Below are 18786 nucleotides of genomic sequence, written 5' to 3' on the forward strand. Positions count from 1 at the left end.
GAAACAAAGACACACAGATACGTAAAGACATACCAACACACAAACACACAAAGACACGCACACACACACACACAAACACACACACACACACGCACACACACACACACACACACACACACACACACACACAAACACACAAACGTAGAAACAAAGACACACAGATACGTAAAGACATACCAACACACAAACACACAAAGACACGCACGCGCACACACACACACACACATACATACACACAAACACACAGACACACGCACGCACGCACGCAAGCACACACACACATACATACACACACACACACACACACACACACACACACACACACACACGCACACACACACACACACACTCTCTCTCTCCCTCTCTCTCTTTTTCTATCTTTCTCTCTCTGTCTATCAGTCCGTCCGTCAGTTCGTTCGTCAGTCCGTCTGTCTAACTGTCTGTCAATCCGTCTGATTGTCTGTGTCTCTCGTCTCTCTCTCTCTCTCTCTCTCTCTCTCTCTCTCTCTCTCTCTCTCTCTCTCTCTCTCTCTCTCTCTCTCTCTCTCTCTCTAACGCCGCTCTCTCTGTGTACCAGCATACAACTGAGAGGCGCAAAAATAAGGCCTTAAAAAAATAAGGCCTTCAAAAAGTAAGGCCTTCAAAAATTAAGGCCTTTAAAAATTAAGGCCTTCAAAAAATAAGGCTTTATTTCCAATATGACCTCAGAAAAATAAGGCCTTATTTCTGTTAAGGCCTTATTCTGAAATAAGGCCGTAAAGAAATAAGGCCTTAAAAAATAAGCCCATAAAAAATAAGCCCTTATTTTAGAAATAAGGCCTTCTTTCTTAAAAATAAGCCCTTATTTCATGCAATAAGGCCTTATTCATTTAAGGCCTTATTTTTGGGATTTTTGACCCTTTGTGCCAAGGATAAGAATGGACATAACCTCACCAGAACCGACCATTGTCTATTTACCGTATAAAATGCCCGACTTACACACGAACTGTTACCAAACCGATATGCTATTTGGGACCAATGCAAGGTTTTTTTCTTTTCTCGTGTGATCTTGCCGCGAGGGGGTGCCAGTTACCAGCCGAAAGAAGGAGAGGGCATAACCTCACCAGAACTGCCCATTAAAGGCACAGTAAGCCTCCCGTAAACCATCACAGAGCTCCCCGAGCGTCTACATACAGTACAAGCATACTTCCATTTGAACGCTCACCGAACGGGAACATCCTAGGTGCCCTACGTAAAGAGCGAGCAATTTTTAAAGAATTAATTTTGCAGATTGTCTCGAACACTTTTTGGACCCATCCTGAACTCAGGTCAAAAATGAGTTACTTCCCTTAAAGTGGCGATAGCCGTGGATCGATGATGATCAGAATGTTTTTGGACCGTGGTGCGTTTTTGCGCTAGACCTAACTTTTAAAATCTAAATAATAAATTGACAGCGTGTTTTCATCAAGACAAGATCAGTGCAATTCGAAGTTGTGAAAGTTTGAAAAAAAGAAAAGCCCGGAAGCAGGGTCACGCAAGGGTCGTAGCAGACGACGGTTTATGCGCCATATCGCCGTTCCTCTCAACAGTCAAAAGCCATCGCTAGAGTTCTTGTGAACCACAGCCGTTTGTTTCGTGCATAAAAACGTGCTATTGTAGATTTATTTATTTATTAAGGAGATTTCTATAGCGCATAACTAAAAGCACTATTCAAATGACTAACTGACGACTACATTGTGAAAAAGGGAAACTGGATCACACGGGTTCACGATGGCTCAGGGGTAAGATAAACCACGCAAAAATAAATTCTTTGAAAATTGTTCGCTCTTTACGGAGGGCACCAAGGATGTTCTCAATCGGTGAGTGTTTAAATGAAAGGGTGTTTGTACTGTGTGTAAAATCCTGACCGTATATGTGATGGTTTACGGGAGGCTTACTGTGCCTTTAAAACTAAACCGAATTCCCTGTGGCACAAACAGTCAAAGCAGATGATAAGACATTACCTGTGCCCCGCTCCAACGTTCCCGTTCCTTGATCACAACATAGCATTTGCGGTAATAGCGTGTCCATCCGGACGGGCAGGCGCCTGCATTTAAAACAGATGTATAAACTCTCTCTCTCTCTCTCTCTCTCTCTCTCTCTCTCTCTCTCTCTCTCTCTCTCTCTCTCTCTCTCTCTCTCTCTCTCTCTCTCTCTCTCTCTCTCTCTCTCTCTCACTCTCTCTCTCTCTCTCCCATCATAAAAAGTTTGTTCCTATGTATTCCCATTTCGATTATAACCATTTTGCTTAGATCAGGACTAGCTGTAAGAAAGGTCTTACGGACCTAATGCTATCTTTCCTGTAATAAAGTTCAAAGTTCAAAGTTCTCTCTCTCTCTCTCTCTCTCTCTCTCTCTCTCTCTCTCTCTCTCTCTCTCTCTCTCTCTCTCTCTCTCTCTCTCTCTCTCTCTCCTATCATAAGATTAGTCCCTCTCATGGGCGAGGGCTGGATGTAAAAAAGAAACTGTTTGCTAATGTCATTACCCTCGTGAATAAAGAAATTGTCTTGTCTTTTCTTGGTTCTCTCTGTCGCGCTGCTATGCCAAACAGCTTTAAAATCATAACAGAGGTATTTCCTGGCATCCTGAAAGGCAGAGGCCCCAACCTACAGGTTTGCTACCATACCAAAAACGCCTCCAGACACGGGAACTTGGGAGCAGAGGCAACAGCTCCGCTTGAACCTCAAGAAACCAAATGTGCCTCCAGACACACAGATCCCTTAGACGGCCGAGGCTGTGGCCTCTAAGGTTCTCTTGTACCAAACCGCCTCCTGACTCTGCATCAGATTGCTTGCGCTGGCATCTGCTTACATAGACCCACATTAAGTCACCACCGAGTGGTAGACACAGACGACATTTGGTAGCACAGACTGCCAGCTTCACGGTAATGCGTACCCATAGCGCGGCTCTGCATGGGTGGGAATGTTCTGAGCAAAACACTATGTGTTACTCCATACCCCCCGCCCTCCATGGAACTTCTTGACCCCAACAAATTGGCGGGGGGGGGGGGGGAGTTTGCCCAGTCGGTAGAGGCGCTGGCTTTAAAACCGGTTGTTACTATCAGCGTGGGTTCAACCCCCAAGTTCGGCGCGGGATGTGTGTCCCAGAGTCAACTTTGTGCAGACTCTCCTCGGTGTCCGAACACCCCCGTGTGCACGCATGCGCACGATAAAGATCCCAGGGTCACAGCGAAAGCCTCAGGCCTTGGAAACACGAATACATGCATGCAAAAATATGAAGCCCGGGTGTCCGTTCGGCCAACAGCCAAAAAAGTAACCATTTCAGCACTGACCCAAGACGACCCAACCCGGTCCCTAGCCCATTTCAGGTCTCCTCTAGCAGCCGGCAGCCAGCTGTCTACATCCCCCCCCCCCCCCCCCCCCCCCCGCATTTTTATTTTTATTTTCATACAAAGCCGGGTTTTCCCGTGTAACATGCCCCTAATGGCTTTGCCATGAGGGCGTAAAACATACATTTTCTCTTCCGGAATACGTCAATTGTGAAAGGAGGACTGCAGAATTCTACAGAAATCAGGTTGGCCTTTCTTCCCATGTCAGAGAAAGAGAGAAAGACGAAACTAAAGGCAATGTCGAAACAAACATAAATGGATAGTGAAAACGACACAGGTAAATGCGTAAACCATCAAGCCACAGTCATACCAGTCGACGAACACGGTGTGACAAGTCTCACGTGCGCTCTTCATTCAGAATCTCTGTATTCCGTGAACCTACCCAGAGCTCCTCCAAGCTGAAGTGCAAGAAACAGGCAAACGAAGGGAAGACTTTTCATCTGCAGTAGCAGCATGTTGATATCAGAGCCTGTAATGTGAACAGAAACATTGTGAAAGTTCAACAACAACAACAACAACAAGTCGCGTAAGGCGAAAATACAATATTTAGTCAAGTAGCTGCCATTTTTCAGCAAGAGCGTATACTCGTAGCATCGTCAGTCCACCGCTCATGGCAAAGGCAGTGAAATTGACAAGAAGAGCGGGGTAGTAGTTGCGCTAAGAAGGATAGCACGCTTTTCTGTACCTCTCTTTGTTTTAACTTTCTGAGCGTGTTTTTAATCCAAACATATCATATCTATATGTTTTTGGAATCAGGAACCGACAAGGAATAAGATGAAAGTGTTTTTAAATTGATTTGGACAATTTAATTTTGATAATAATTTTTATATATTTAATTCTCAGAGCTTGTTTTTAATCCGAATATAACATATTTATATGTTTTTGGAATCAGCAAATGATGGAGAATAAGATAAACGTAAATTTGGATCGTTTTATAAATTTTTATTTTTTTTTACAATTTTCAGATTTTTAATGACCAAAGTCATTAATTAATTTTTAAGCCACTAAGCTGAAATGCAATACCGAACCCCGGGCTTCGTCGAAGATTACTTGACCAAAATTTCAACCAATTTGGTTGAAAAATGAGGGCGTGACAGTGCCGCCTCAACTTTCACGAAAAGCCGGATATGACGTCATCAAAGACATTTATCAAAAAAAGGAAAAAAACGTATCGGGATTTCATACCCAGGAACTCTCATGTCCAATTTCATAAAGATTGGTCCAGTAGTTTAGTCTGAATCGCTCTACACACACACACAGACACACAGACACACAGACACACGCACATACACCACGACCCTCGTTTCGATTCCCCCTCGATGTTAAAATATTTAGTCAAAACTTGACTAAATATAAAAACCAAAACAACAACAACTACAACAACAACATCAACAACAACTACAACAACTGCAACAACAATAACAGCAACAAACAAGTCGCGTAAGGCGAAAATACAATATTTAGTCAAGTAGCTGTCGAACTCACAGAATGAAACTGAACGCAATGCCATTTTTCAGCAAGACCGTATACTCGTAGCATCGTCAGTCCACCGCTCATGGCAAAGGCAGTGAAATTGACAAGAAGAGCGGGGTAGTAGTTGCGCTAAGAAGGATAGTTTTAACTTTCTGAGCGTGTTTTTAATCCAAACATATCATATCTATATGTTTTTGGAATCAGGAACCGACAAGGAATAAGATGAAAGTGTTTTTAAATTGATTTGGACAATTTAATTTTGATAATAATTTTTATATATTTAATTTTCAGAGCTTGTTTTTAATCCGAATATAACATATTTATATGTTTTTGGAATCAGCAAATGATGGAGAATAAGATAAACGTAAATTTGGATCGTTTTATAAATTTTTATTTTTTTTTACAATTTTCCGATTTTTAATGACCAAAGTCATTAATTAATTTTTAAGCCACCAAGCTGAAATGCAATACCGAACCCCGGGCTTCGTCGAAGATTACTTGACCAAAATTTCAACCAGTTTGGTTGAAAAATGAGGGCGTGACAGTGCCGCCTCAACTTTCACGAAAAGCCGGATATGACGTCATCAAAGACTTTTATCAAAAAAATGAAGAAAACGTTCGGGGATATCATACCCAGGAACTCTCATGTCAAATTTCATAAAGATCGGTCCAGTAGTTTAGTCTGAATCGCTCTACACACACACACACACAGACACACACACACACACACACACACACACACACACACACACACACACACACACACACACACACACGCACATACACCACGACCCTCGTTTCGATTCCCCCTCGATGTTAAAATATTTAGTCAAAACTTGACTAAATATAAAAATGTGAAGAAGAAGCTTGACCAAAATCATGTATGTGTAGCACGGTAGAAACTGTCGAACAGGAAACATAATTATGTTGGTGAGGCCAAAACAAAACAAGTCGCGTAAGGCGAAAATACAATATTTAGTCAAGTAGCTGTCGAACTCACAGAATGAAACTGAACGCAATGCAACGCAGCAAGACCGTATACTCGTGGTCCACCGCTCACGGCATAGGCAGTGAAATTGACAAGAAGAGCGGGGTAGTGGTTACGCTATGCTGCATAGCACGCTTTTCTGTACCTCTCTTCGTTTTAACTTTCTGAGCGTGTTTTTAATCCAAACATATCATATCTATATATTTTTGGAATCAGGAACCGACAAGGAATAAGATGAAAGTGTTTTTAAATTGATTTCGAAAAAAAAATTTTGATAATAATTTTTATATATTTAATTTTGAGAGCTTGTTTTTAATCCGAATATAACATATTTATATGTTTTTGGAATCAGCAAATGATGGAGAATAAGATAAACGTAAATTTGGATCGTTTTATAAATTTTTATTTTTTTTTACAATTTTCAGAAACTCACTCATTAGTTTTTAAGCCACCAAGCTGAAATGCAATACCGAACCCCGGGCTTCGTCGAGGAGTACTTGACCAAAATTTCAACCAATTTGGTTGAAAAATGAGGGCGTGACAGTGCCGCCTCAACTTTCACGAAAAGCCGGATATGACGTCATCAAAGACATTTATAAAAAAAATGAAAAAAACTGTTCGGGGATTTCATACCCAGGAACTCTCATGTCAAATTTCATAAAGATCGGTCCAGTAGTTTAGTCTGAATCGCTCTACACACACACACACACACACACACACACACACACACACACACACACATACACCACGACCCTCGTCTCGATTCCCCCCTCTACGTTAAAATATTTAGTCAAAACTTGACTAAATATAAAAATAGTCTGTTTACGGTAACCCGACCGACCCTATTTTTTTCGCGCGACCCTAGACTTTTTTGGCATTTGGGAAAAAAAAAATCTTTGGCAAAATAACGTAAAAATATGGTTTTTTGAAAAAAAAAAAAAAAATCCCGACCTACCGACCCTATTTTTTGGGCCTATGTTACCGTAAACAGACCTCTTTTTTTTGGGCCTGATGAACATGTGTAAAATGGCAAAATAGATATATTTCTTTCAGATGCAAAGCAGATTGTTCATATTCAAATTCACGTACAACATTCTGAATTGCTTTCAAATTGTATAATTAGTTACTTGTTCCAGTACAGGAGTTATTAAATAATTAATGAGGCTTAAAACAAGACAATCTATACACACGATAACTCGGAAAGGAATGGAAATGTCAAAATGGAAATGTCAAAATGGAAAAATCAAACCAGATAGACTGCCAACGTTCCAAAATTCAGAATCAAAACACAAGAATGGTAGGTCATTGGGACGTTTTATAGTCTTTCGGATGAGACGAAAAACCCAGGTCCCTTCGTGCACACTACATTGGGGTGTGCACGTTAAAGATCCCACGATTGACAAAAGGGTCTTTCCTGGCAAAATTGTATAGGCATAGATCAAAATGTCCACCAAAATACCCGTGTGACTTGGAATAATAGGCCGTGAAAAGTAGGATATGCGCCGAAATGGCTGCGATCTGCTGGCCGATGTGAATGCGTGATGTATTGTGTAAAACAAATTCCATCTCACACGGCATAAATAAATCCCTGCGCCTTGAATATGTGCGCGATATAAATTGCATAAAATAAAAATAAAAAAATAAAATAATAAATCCCTGCGCTTAGAACTGTACCCACGGAATACGCGCGATATAAGCCTCATATTGATTGATTGATTGATTGATTGATTGATTGATAAGTGTCTGTCTGTCTGTCTATTTCAAAGACCTGTGGGTTGACGTACTACTAAATGTAACGTTTTGTTTTGTCAATAATAAACCTTCCAATTACCTACCATTCTTGTTTTGTGATTCTGTCTGAAAACATTTAGTCAAAACTTGACTGAGTAAACAATACCAAAGAAAACCAACCTGTGACGCGCACCTGCGCACTGCAACGTCAGAGAAGAAGCAGATCTGCAGGTTCTGAACGCTTGTTTGCTTTTAAGTGGAATCTGGTAACCTCAGCGAAGACGATTAAAAAAGATGCTGTTAATGTTGCTCCTTCCTTTTTGTACAACAAATTTGTCTCGTAGATGTGGCTTTATATGCCAAGAAAACCTGTTCTATTGGTGGGTCATTTCATCCCCAAAAAATCACTGCCTTGTACTTCCCTGGACTAAATTACTTTCCGGGAATGAATTGGGGATTGCATGTGTTCTTGCACCCTTGCATTTTCGTATGTTATCAGTAAAGGTCATTAACGTTATTATAAGCATGCAAGTCAACCCACACACGTAATTTTCACTTGAAACGTCATACATGTTGTTTCTGCTTGTCGTATTACAGGCGTCCCCTCATGAAATCTCACACAAACTGTCACTTGCTGTAATACCTAAAACCGAATATGGCATATTATTACCTTATATTGACTGCCCCGCAATGTTAATTGTATAGAAAGTAATTAAATCTTCTGACACTCGGAATAAGCAGTAACTGACATATAATGTGAATCGCTGCTCTTTTGATTTGTGAAAATGACTATAAAAATCAACTTTGACTTGAATGTTACTCTTTTTTGAATTAATTGTCTTGTCTTGGTTGTCACCACTTTAATACAACTGCAGAGTTTTCTTGGGAAAGAACCCCACGGTTAGACTTATTGGCATTTATTATAATGCATGCAGATACCGCCTTTTTAATGCATCTGATGGGTTATGGAGCAGATTTATGCTGGGTGTTGTCCGCCAACGCCCACGGCAATGCAACTGCGACACAAAAAGAATAATAAATGTTGCATCGTAAGCAAAAAGCAGCAACTGACATAAAATGCCTACTTCTAGAATTCAATATACATTTTCTTTCTTACTCTCCCTCCATGTTTCTGTGTCACCATCAATCACCCCACGCCCCCCCCCCCCCCCCCCTCTTTCACTTTCCTACATCTCGTTTGAACTCACCGCCATCTGTGTTTTAATAGTCTATCGCCATGTCAGAAATGTGACCCTCCACCACGGAATGAGTCGCATGTCACCTTTGCATGGTTTTCATATTTTTACAATTTTCTAAAGAGTTTTTTATGCTCTATCCAGTGGTGAAAACCGTTTTAGAAAAGAGCGAAAACTGTTTGAGTTATAAGCCTGTGACTAAGGTGACCCTCACACTGTTAGGCCTAAAAAAAAATAGGTGTGGTTACGGTAACCTGACCTACCCTATTTTTAGGGGCCGATCCTATAACTTTTTATTACATTTGTCACAAAAAAACAAAAAACAAAAAAAACGAGTGCAAAAAACGCAATGAAAGCGAAAGCGCCCGAGTCGCACACGTATTTCCCTGTCAAGTAGGTTTAATTTGTACACATTAGAAAAAAAAGTTTAAAAAAAAAAGTGATTGCCTACCTACCTACCTACCCTATTTTTGGGGGGCTATGTTACCGTAACCACACCTATTTTTTTTTTTTTTTTTGCCTTACCAGACACTCCCCGGACTTTTATTAAGCCTGGCGCAGAACCGCGCGAGGTGACATGCGACTCATTTCGTGGTGGAGGGTCACAAATGGTCACGTACATGACAAAACACAAATTGAATACATTTTTGTTTTGTGTCCAGAACGCCTGCGAAGGGTATGGAGGAAACCTCGCCACCATTGCAGGCTCAGACGTAAACAACGCGCTTGCAAGATTGTTGCCGAAATTATATTGGTACATCTGTAAGTGACGGACATTTATTTCAGTTTAATTCGAAACGTGTTTTATTTACTCTCAGAGGTTTTGTAACATGTGTACACTTGCTTTTCATATGCCCCGTACTTTTGATTCGTCGATAGCTTCTTTTTTTTAAGAAATAACTTATTTACACATCAAGAAAATGAACTATTTTTTGCAGATTGACTTTGCCCTGGAAGACAGCAAGACGCTGACGGAGCTGGCAATGCCATCCTTAACTTAAGTGTCTAATACCAGCAATTTAAATTACTAAGATTATTCACCTCATTTATTTTTTACTAGATGATTACCCGCTTCGCCGGGTACCGGCTTTGCCGGGAAGAAGTAGAGCCGAATACCAGGCTTCGCCGGGTACCCGTCGTGGCGCACCGTACGCCGGCTTCGCCGGGTGAGTGGCGCACCGTACGCGATTGACGCCACACGAAGGAAGGGAGATAAACGCGCAAAACACTGGAGAAGATAAGGAAGAGTTACTGGGAATGGATGTACAGAAAAACCATAAAAAACCTAAATCGGTTCAGCGCCGCGCGCTGAGAGCACGTGTTGAAAATTTTCATCGACCAGATTGTGTCCGGGGTCTACCTGAATATGCCCACCAAATTTGAAGCAGATCCATCGAGAACTTTGGCCGTGCATAGCGAACAGACAGAAAGACAGACAGACAGACACACACACACACACACACACACAAGCCGTTTATAGATATAGATATAGTCTCTTTTTCAGTTCTTCTTCTTTTTCTCTTCCTCTCTTATCTCTCTTTATTCTCAATCTCCATTGTTTCCATTTGTATTGTCAGCTCTGGAGTTTCTTTGCGTGTTTTTTTTTATATTATGAAATCTCAGATAAAAATGCTCTACCTTTCTTGTTAGTTCTCAGTGATTGTGAATTACTCTTTTTAAGAACTCTTTTTGTGTTGAGAATTTGTAAATTTCAACTGAAAGTGTTCAAACGATGTTTGTCCTGGAACAAGCTACAAGAAGTTAAACACCCTGATGGCATGACCACGTAGTGAGATTCCATCGATTACAAGCTTTGCTCTTGCTTCCCGGCTGAGCGGGTACACGCGCCACAGGCCACGTATTTCCTGGGCGCCGAGTATTGTTCCACTACCACTGACTCGCTCGTCCGCCAGACACAACTCAAGAGTGTCATATCTGTCACCAACAGCCTGAGGCAGCTCGCGCCTTTTCACAAAAACGGGTTCGACTGACGCGGTCAGGGCGGCGGCCATATTGAATACAACTACACCACATAGACACACACACTTATCTATAAAATCAATCCAAGGAGCAAAAAACAAACAAATGCAGATTAGTACCTACACTTGCACACGAGTCTCAGCTAGGCGTAATCCAAAGGTCAGGAACCTGCAATCCCCTAGAACTCCAGAAAAACCGAAAAAGGCGGAGACTCCGTGATTTTACTAATATATATTTGCGCTTCCAGCCTGTGCGTGGTGTGGCGTGTTTTTGAAAAAAAACCACTAATATGGTGCTTCGTGTTTTTGCGGGCCTGTGTTGGGAATACGCTTGTAATTTTACACCATGACAAAGCCGAACAAATAACCTTCCTTAGCTGCGCGTCGTAAATGTTACGAGTAGTGCCAAACAAGTGAGTTTAAGATATGTCTGTGACAATAAGTGAACAAACACAATGGGACAGTTTCACACATACACACACACACACACACACACACACACACACACACACACACACGTAGGCACGCCCGTGCACACACACACACACACACACACACACACACACACACATACACAAACATGCACACAGACACAAACACACGCACGCACGTAGGCAAACACACACACACACACACACACACACACACACACACACACGCACGCACACACACGAACACACACACACATACACACACACTGACATGCACGCACACACAAACACATATACACAAACACACAAACAGTGATCATAAAATTAGTATCTAAATCCCTGACCGAACTGTGCAGCTCTTGGGGCATTGTGAGACAGCTTTACGGCTGACTCGCCCTTGCGCGCGAGCAAGTGAGTGCGTGCGTGTGAGTGTGCGTGCATGCGTGCGTCTGTGAGCGTGTGTACGTGCGTGCGTGCATGCATGCGTGCATGCGTGTGTGATTGTGTCTGTTGTTTACCGTTGTAAAATGTGTAAGTTATTCTCTCCGTGACATTCATTCAACGTTTTACTTCGAACAGGTTGTTTTGCTTTTAACACAGAAGCTTTTTTTTAAAGTTCAGTACCTAGATAATTATCATACTGATTATGAGAGACTCGCAGCCATGCAATTCTTATAGTCTTAGCCTATCAAAAATCGTGTCAGTGACAGGTAGAGCTTTTTGGTCCAGTGGTTGGTCTTCTCTAAGGGCTGAGATTACCTGCAAGCATAAATGGTCAGCTTAAGTCACTTTCTGCAAACAATTTCCTTTTACAGTGCAACAGCATTGCACACTAATTTAAAGTGAACAGTGTCCCAAATGAACTCTGTCCGTTGAATGCAGTCCGCCGTTTGGTTATGTCCCTTGAACATGCACACACAGTTTATGGAATGAATCAAACATGAAATACCGAAAATGAATCAAATTTCAAAGTCAAAATGTTCGCTTTTCGCCACGATTTTTCCTCAGTTTTAACACCTCACCACGGTTCGCACAGGCATATTTAATTGTCTCTTTCAGCGGTTGTTTAAAGGCGATCTTTTATTCTTCTCGTTTCAAATTCTGCACATCCGTAGATCAATACATGGAGGAATTTGAAGACATCAGTTGCTGTTGCTGCACTTTTAGGCAATAGCTTATTGTCTTCAGAATACGCTTTTGGAAAGGCTTTGCAGCTTGCAAGGAGGGTGAACAACTGAGAGGATTAGTCATAATGTGAGGAGCAGAAATTACAATGGCAGAAGGACTGCAGAGTGTTTTGTTACCTCGGTTAAGTGGATGATTCGCAGACGAACGTAAGGTTGAACCAACAAGGATAATCGTGCCACTGTTTCCACAACGTACGGGTCCTGATGGCAACACAATTCTCAGGTCCGTCCAAATATACGCCTTGAGTTTCCCCGGCGAACCAATTGGTATAGATAGCTTCACGATTGCTTGTCACCCACTGGAAATGTCCCTCTTTCACCATGTCATGGAGACCAATCCAGGCTTCTGTTTCTGTTTGGAAAAACGCTGTCATTAGTTTTGCATTTGACATGGCTTTTAAACCTTCAGCTGTAGTTGACACGCTTCAGAAACAGAGAAGCTTCCTCAGAACTTTTAGAGTCTCAACATCTGGATGTCGCTCTAACATCTGTAACCATAACTAAAAATATTCATTGTCTGCTGTTTCCGCATATGGCCGAGACATGCAACACAGCAAAACTGTTAACATATACATAAGACAGCTAACACTGTAATTGTTACATTCTTTGCAGTGTTGGCCCCATCTTTCTAGCGCACACGCAAAATATATCAAAATCTCAAGATATGTGTGCCCCCTTACATGGACGACCGTCAACAAGGAAAAGAAAAGAAATGATAAATACTGGTTTTAGTCATTAAGATGCTTACTAAAAATAACACATAACTAGCAATCAAGCTTATATATATAAAGCAGAAAACTTCTTCTTTACCAAGTCCTGTGTTGAACAGCAGTGAAAAGTTGACCGCTTTTTCTGTTTAACCTTTTCAAAATTAGATCTAACTTGTTCGCGTATCCATTTCTGGATCTGCAGGCTGGTACAGAGTTACCTCCCTTTAGGCTTTTTCAAATTTCCCTTGTTTTAACCTAATTTCTTGGTTAAAACTTGTCTAAATTTCTAAATTCTTTCTTAATAAATATCAATTCTACACTTTGGCCTTAAATCAAAGTGTTTCCCTTCACAGATATCCTCTTGGGGTTGTCAGATGAGGGTAGTCTCCCATGCCAACAGAAGCTACCATTCAGAGAATGGTTTGCTTCTTAGTTGGATACCATGGGTTGACAACTCTCGCCATCCTTACCACCTGACCACTGATGAGACACAATAGTGTCGAAACACGTGTCTGGTCTAGGTACAAATACAATGGTCCTCCTCAGGACTAGATTACCTTGCGATACGTCCCCCACAAAGGGACTTTGCTCTGTAAATCTCGGTCCCCCTTGAGGAGGGTCTGATGTTCCCAATAGGCTGTCTGTGAAGGGATACTTATTTCTCTCTCTATCTCTGCTAAGAGATTTTAACAAATCTCGGAAGAAAGTCTCTGCTGACTTTCAATTGATTCTTTCACAATTTCTGATGTTTTTTTAAATTTTTTTTATATATATTGTATAGGTTACAACACGAGTGGTTTTTTATATGGCTAGTATTTCAGTCAAGACCCAGCGGATGAATATCATCGGGAGACACGAGCCTCTGGCGAGTGGCTCTCGATTGATATTCCCGCTGGGTCTTGACTGAAATACAAGCCATATAAAAAAACCACGAGTGTTGTAATCTGTATATCCCATTCTACCATCAAACACAAAGTGTAGACTACTGTTGCGATCTGTGCAGGGTAAAACTGTTGCCAGCGAGACTTAGCCCTTTTGCAACCTCAAACTAAGTGACCGTCGCTGAAAAAATAAAACGAATGAGTGCATCGATAAGTAACACGCAGTAACACTACTTTCAGACCATTTAAAAGCTTTAAGTAAAGGTTCATAAGTTGCAAGAAAGTAATGAAGTCGAATAGAAATTAATTTAGTTGAAGCGCACAATTCTTTTGTTTTGCGTTTCAGGTCGGCAGAACGGGCGAAACGGGTTTGGGACCCATTTGGCTTTCGAGTCGATTCAGAATCGATTCCACGTTGTTTTTCTCGAACGTGTGTAATTAGGCTTATTGACAGAGAAGCAAATTTTAGGGAACAAATATGTAGGTTTAGATTTAACCATTTGCTCCCTATTTGAAATGTATCTACGTGATAAACTGTTTTGCGAGTGTGTTTGCATGGATGAACTTAAACTGGTATGGGTGTGAGGAAAACGCGACCGACACGTCTGTCACCGCCGATTGATTGCATTTTGAAGGAATATGACTGGATTACGGAAAAATATGTGGACTTACTGCAGAGCCAGGCAAAAGAGTAGACTTGCTCGCAAAACACGTGAAACAGCCGATGTTTGATAGCTGAAGGCGCACACCAAAACACACTACCGACAGATTCTCAAAAGTCGTCTGCTAACGATGCAAGAGGAGGGTACTCGTGTTTTTGTTTTGGTTCGCTAGCATCTGGTTATCTTGTAAGTTGAATGTTCGTTTTTTTCGACCTGCATTGCTTTCATAATGAAAGAAACTTTTGCTTATTGCATCTCATACATCAGATCAGTTCTGAGATTCATTTTTGCGTGCAACTGATATGGTTTTCTGAGCCGTGCAATACGATTTTAGAACTTCATACAAATGTGTCACATTGTTCGGCGCGAGGTCAAAGGTCGGGAGGAAAGTAGTCCTTTGCCCAAATCGGAATCTGCACTATCATATATTTGTTGGAGTCCATGATGTATTTATTGAGCTATAAAAATACAACATATGGTTAATTCAGTTACGAATACATATACATATATATATATATATATATGCCACACTCTTCTTTAAGCGCAAGTTGATACATTTCATTTATTGTCTCTTTGTTTTTGATTAGTTTCTTTAGGTTCTTGTTGTGCTTCAAATAATGTCCTCATCCAAGTAAAACAAATAAATCTAATTCATATTTGAATAATTCTGACTTGCTGACTGAGTTGTATCCTGTTACGTGCGTATTTTCAAATATAATGGGCTTTTTGCAATGATACATGATGGCGTCTTCACTGGTCCATAATAGACGCCCATGCTCGTAACGTGTTCTGAATAGCTTGCATATTTTCCCGAGAGTCGATTTTCAGTTATTCCCGAGCCTCTGGAATACCTGAAAATCTACCCAGGGAAAATATGCAAGCTATTCAGGACGAGGTGTGTAAGCTACTTGTCCCTTGGCTACGACGTGTTCATCAAAAACACTAACTTTTTCAAAACAAACCTGCTCTTGCCTGTTTTTCTCTCGCCGAGACCCGCATAGCAATATTCATGCGTTTTCCCAGCATGAATTACTGAATTTGAACAACAACAAAGAGATAAAAACAGAATGCCTATATTTTCATTTATACTTTTCCCTTGTCGAAAAAGCTTAGTCAGATAATGATTTTGCTGATGAAATTGATCCACGATTAGTTAATTTGTTCCAGGGTAACTCGCATTAAACCTTACACAGTGACCTTTGACCCGAGGCTGCGTGTCGGATTGACGTACAGATTGCATTCTGATAATCACACTCTTACACAACGCATACACACACTTAGCCTGGCTCTTTTGTACGCATTCTTTTCATAGACTTCTCTTCTGCCTTCAACACTATCCAACCCTGCCTCATGGCCCGGAAACTTCTCCGCTACAGCGTGACTCCAAGGCTTATCCTGTGGATTATCAACTTTCTCGTTAACAGAACCCAGTCAGTCCGCTTTCAGACAGCTCTCTCTTCCCTTAGGTCCACCTCCATAGGCTCTCCACAGGGTACAGTTATCTCCCCTGTGTTGTTCACACTCTACACTAACGACTGCAGTGGCACTGACTCCACCCTTCTTATCAAATATTCAGATGATACAGCGCTAGAAGATCTCTCCAATAGTGACGCAACTTTGCAGAAGTAGAACGTTTCAACGCCTGGTGTAAAGACAACTTTTTAGACCTAAATGTGACAAAAACCAAAGAACTTCTGATAGACTTTAGAAGAAACCTTGTCCCTGACCTGATGATTGATGGTGTGACTGTTGAGCGTGTGACTGAATATAAGTATCTTGGCACAGTTATCGATGATAAGCTGTCCTTCAATGCAAACACCACCCTCATACACAAAAAATGTCAGTCACGCATCTACTGCCTTCAGAAACTTAGGAAGTTGAATGTGAACCCTTCTATCCTTCAAACTTTCTACCGCTCTTTCATCGAGTCTGTCATCACTTTTGGTTTTGTGTCCTGGTATGGAGGTCTGAGTGTGAAGAACAGGAATGTCTTAGTGCGAATGGTGAATGTCAGTAGCAAGGTGATTGGCAGGCAGCAAAGCAAGCGTAGAATCCCTGTATGAAAAGCGTGTGGTGAGAAAGAGTAGGCGGATAGCTTCAGATAGGTCCCATGTCCTTGCCCACCTCTATGAACTCCTTCCCTCTGGCCTTAGACTTCGCACGCACAAAGCTAGGACACTCAGGCTGCAAAACAGCTTCATCCCCAAATCCATCACCCTTGGCAACATGTAAACACATCCACATACCCGACTCAGCCCCTCTTCTGCCAGTGCAATCAGTAGTAATGTACATGTATGTATTGGTTTTATGTACGTCCGTATATTTTCTGTGATATATTGTATGCTATGATTTTTTGCAATGATGTTTAGCCATAGTCCGTTATACGCGTAGGTGTGCGAGAATATGTAAGCGCAGTGCTTTAAAGATGCCCATGTGGGAATGTGTAAGTGGGCGTAGTCGAATGTCCATGTGGGAATGTGTAAGTGGAGCATATAAGAATGCCCATGTGTGAATGTGTAAATGGAGCGTATAAGAATGTGTAAGTGGAGCGTGGTCGAATGTCCATGTGTGAATGGGTAAGTTGAGCGTATAAGAATGTCCATGTGTGCGATGTGTAAGTGAGACATGGATGTGTTCATGTCTGAATGCGTAAGCACAATGCAAGGAATGTCCGGCCAGAGAGGTATGTGGGAGGTGTGTTTATAACCTGCCCTGTTATATAGTGCTATATGTCTTATGTAAAATCAATGTCTTGTTTGTATTATTGTTATGTACCACGCCTGAATTTCTCTATGAGATAATAAAGTATTCTTATTCTTATTCTTATTCTTATTCTGATAATCATCGGTCCACGCTATCGCACATGTCTCTCTGACAGGATGCATAATTACTACGCGGAGTAAAGGCCGAAATATATCAAAACAAGAATACAGAGTTATTTCCCATGTGTTTCGCTAATGTTTCTGAGAATAGACGAAAGACGAAAGTGATTGCAGATTGGGCGACTTCGACAGTGATCTCCGTTCTGTTCTTCACAGTTATGATAAAGACATCGTTCTAAGGTCAAAACAAGTCAAAATTTTGAGACTGCTGTGGGAAGGAGACCGTGATATTGTTGCATCACTCCCAACTGGTTACGGAAAAAGTATCGTCCGCTCTGTAGCCATGTTGGTATGATCACGTGACAAAGTTGATTATCACGTGACACTTTTGCCATATTTAGAGTTGTTTGCATAGTAAATACATCCGCAAAAGATAGCTCGCTTGAAACTGTCTTACATAACAATTCCTTTGTAATTTAAAAATTACACAAAACCATGAAAATTCATTATTGACGATCGCGAATGTGCTTATATCAATAACACATTACGAAAAGCTCTAAATATGTAAAAACACACAAAAAATAATAATAATAATAATAATAAAACTCGATTTCCTCTCCAGAGAAGAAAAACAAAGGCATCCTGTCAGGGATAAATGAGACCCGAAGGGAAGGAACTCATTTTGTGTTCAGGATGGTTCAGATTGAATATTAATCGCTACGTGTAATTGTAGTGCTTCAACGGCACAATTTTGATAGTTAACAAATGCCGAAACTTGTCAGCTGTACTTAAAGGGAATATGTCTAACAATAACAATGTCTCAAATGGCCCCAAGAGCTATACTTTTCAGCTTGGGGGTAGTTATTTTGTGACCACACTCAAGGAGTACCTTAAAATAAACGTTTGAGCGCTGAGTTACTCAAATTAAAAACGGCAGTATTTTGAGTAGGAATCCCAGACTGTAATTCTCATTGTGACGCGGCGCTAAGTGAAACTTCGGCGCCGAAAAAAGACGTTACCCCCACCCCCGCGCGTGGCTTCGTTTCAAGCTTGCCGACTTCATTCCCGTCGGTGTTACTTTGATTTGGTCTGTTACTTTTTTGCCAAGAACATTATTGCATTTTTTCTGTTACCTTTGTGACAAGAAACTAATCAAGTTTAATTAAATTTACGGTTTTTTGCGAGAAAAAAAGTCCTATTGATTTATTATTGTTCAGGACAAATGTCCTGTCACTTTTGCATTGCCCAGGAGATTTGTCCTATGCCACATCTCATGGATGTGAACCCCTGCGTATATAATTCTTGCAACCAAACTGGGAAAATGCTTCGGTAACCATGAATTACGCTTCGGTAAACCATG

General features: G+C 41.2%; 1 long non-coding RNA gene across 1 annotated transcript; it reads right to left on the reverse strand.

The window, feature by feature from the left end:
- Window positions 1-1970: 1970 nt before the first annotated feature.
- Window positions 1971-7968, reverse strand: LOC138956919 (uncharacterized). Its single transcript, XR_011452869.1, has 3 exons — window positions 7739-7968; window positions 3749-3835; window positions 1971-2065 (listed from the first exon to the last, which is right to left on the reverse strand). It is a non-coding gene; the product is annotated as an uncharacterized lncRNA (long non-coding RNA).
- Window positions 7969-18786: the final 10818 nt, after the last annotated feature.

Source organism: Littorina saxatilis, linkage group LG2, assembly GCF_037325665.1.
Source record: "Littorina saxatilis isolate snail1 linkage group LG2, US_GU_Lsax_2.0, whole genome shotgun sequence".
NCBI classification, from domain to species: Eukaryota; Metazoa; Mollusca; class Gastropoda; order Littorinimorpha; family Littorinidae; genus Littorina; species Littorina saxatilis.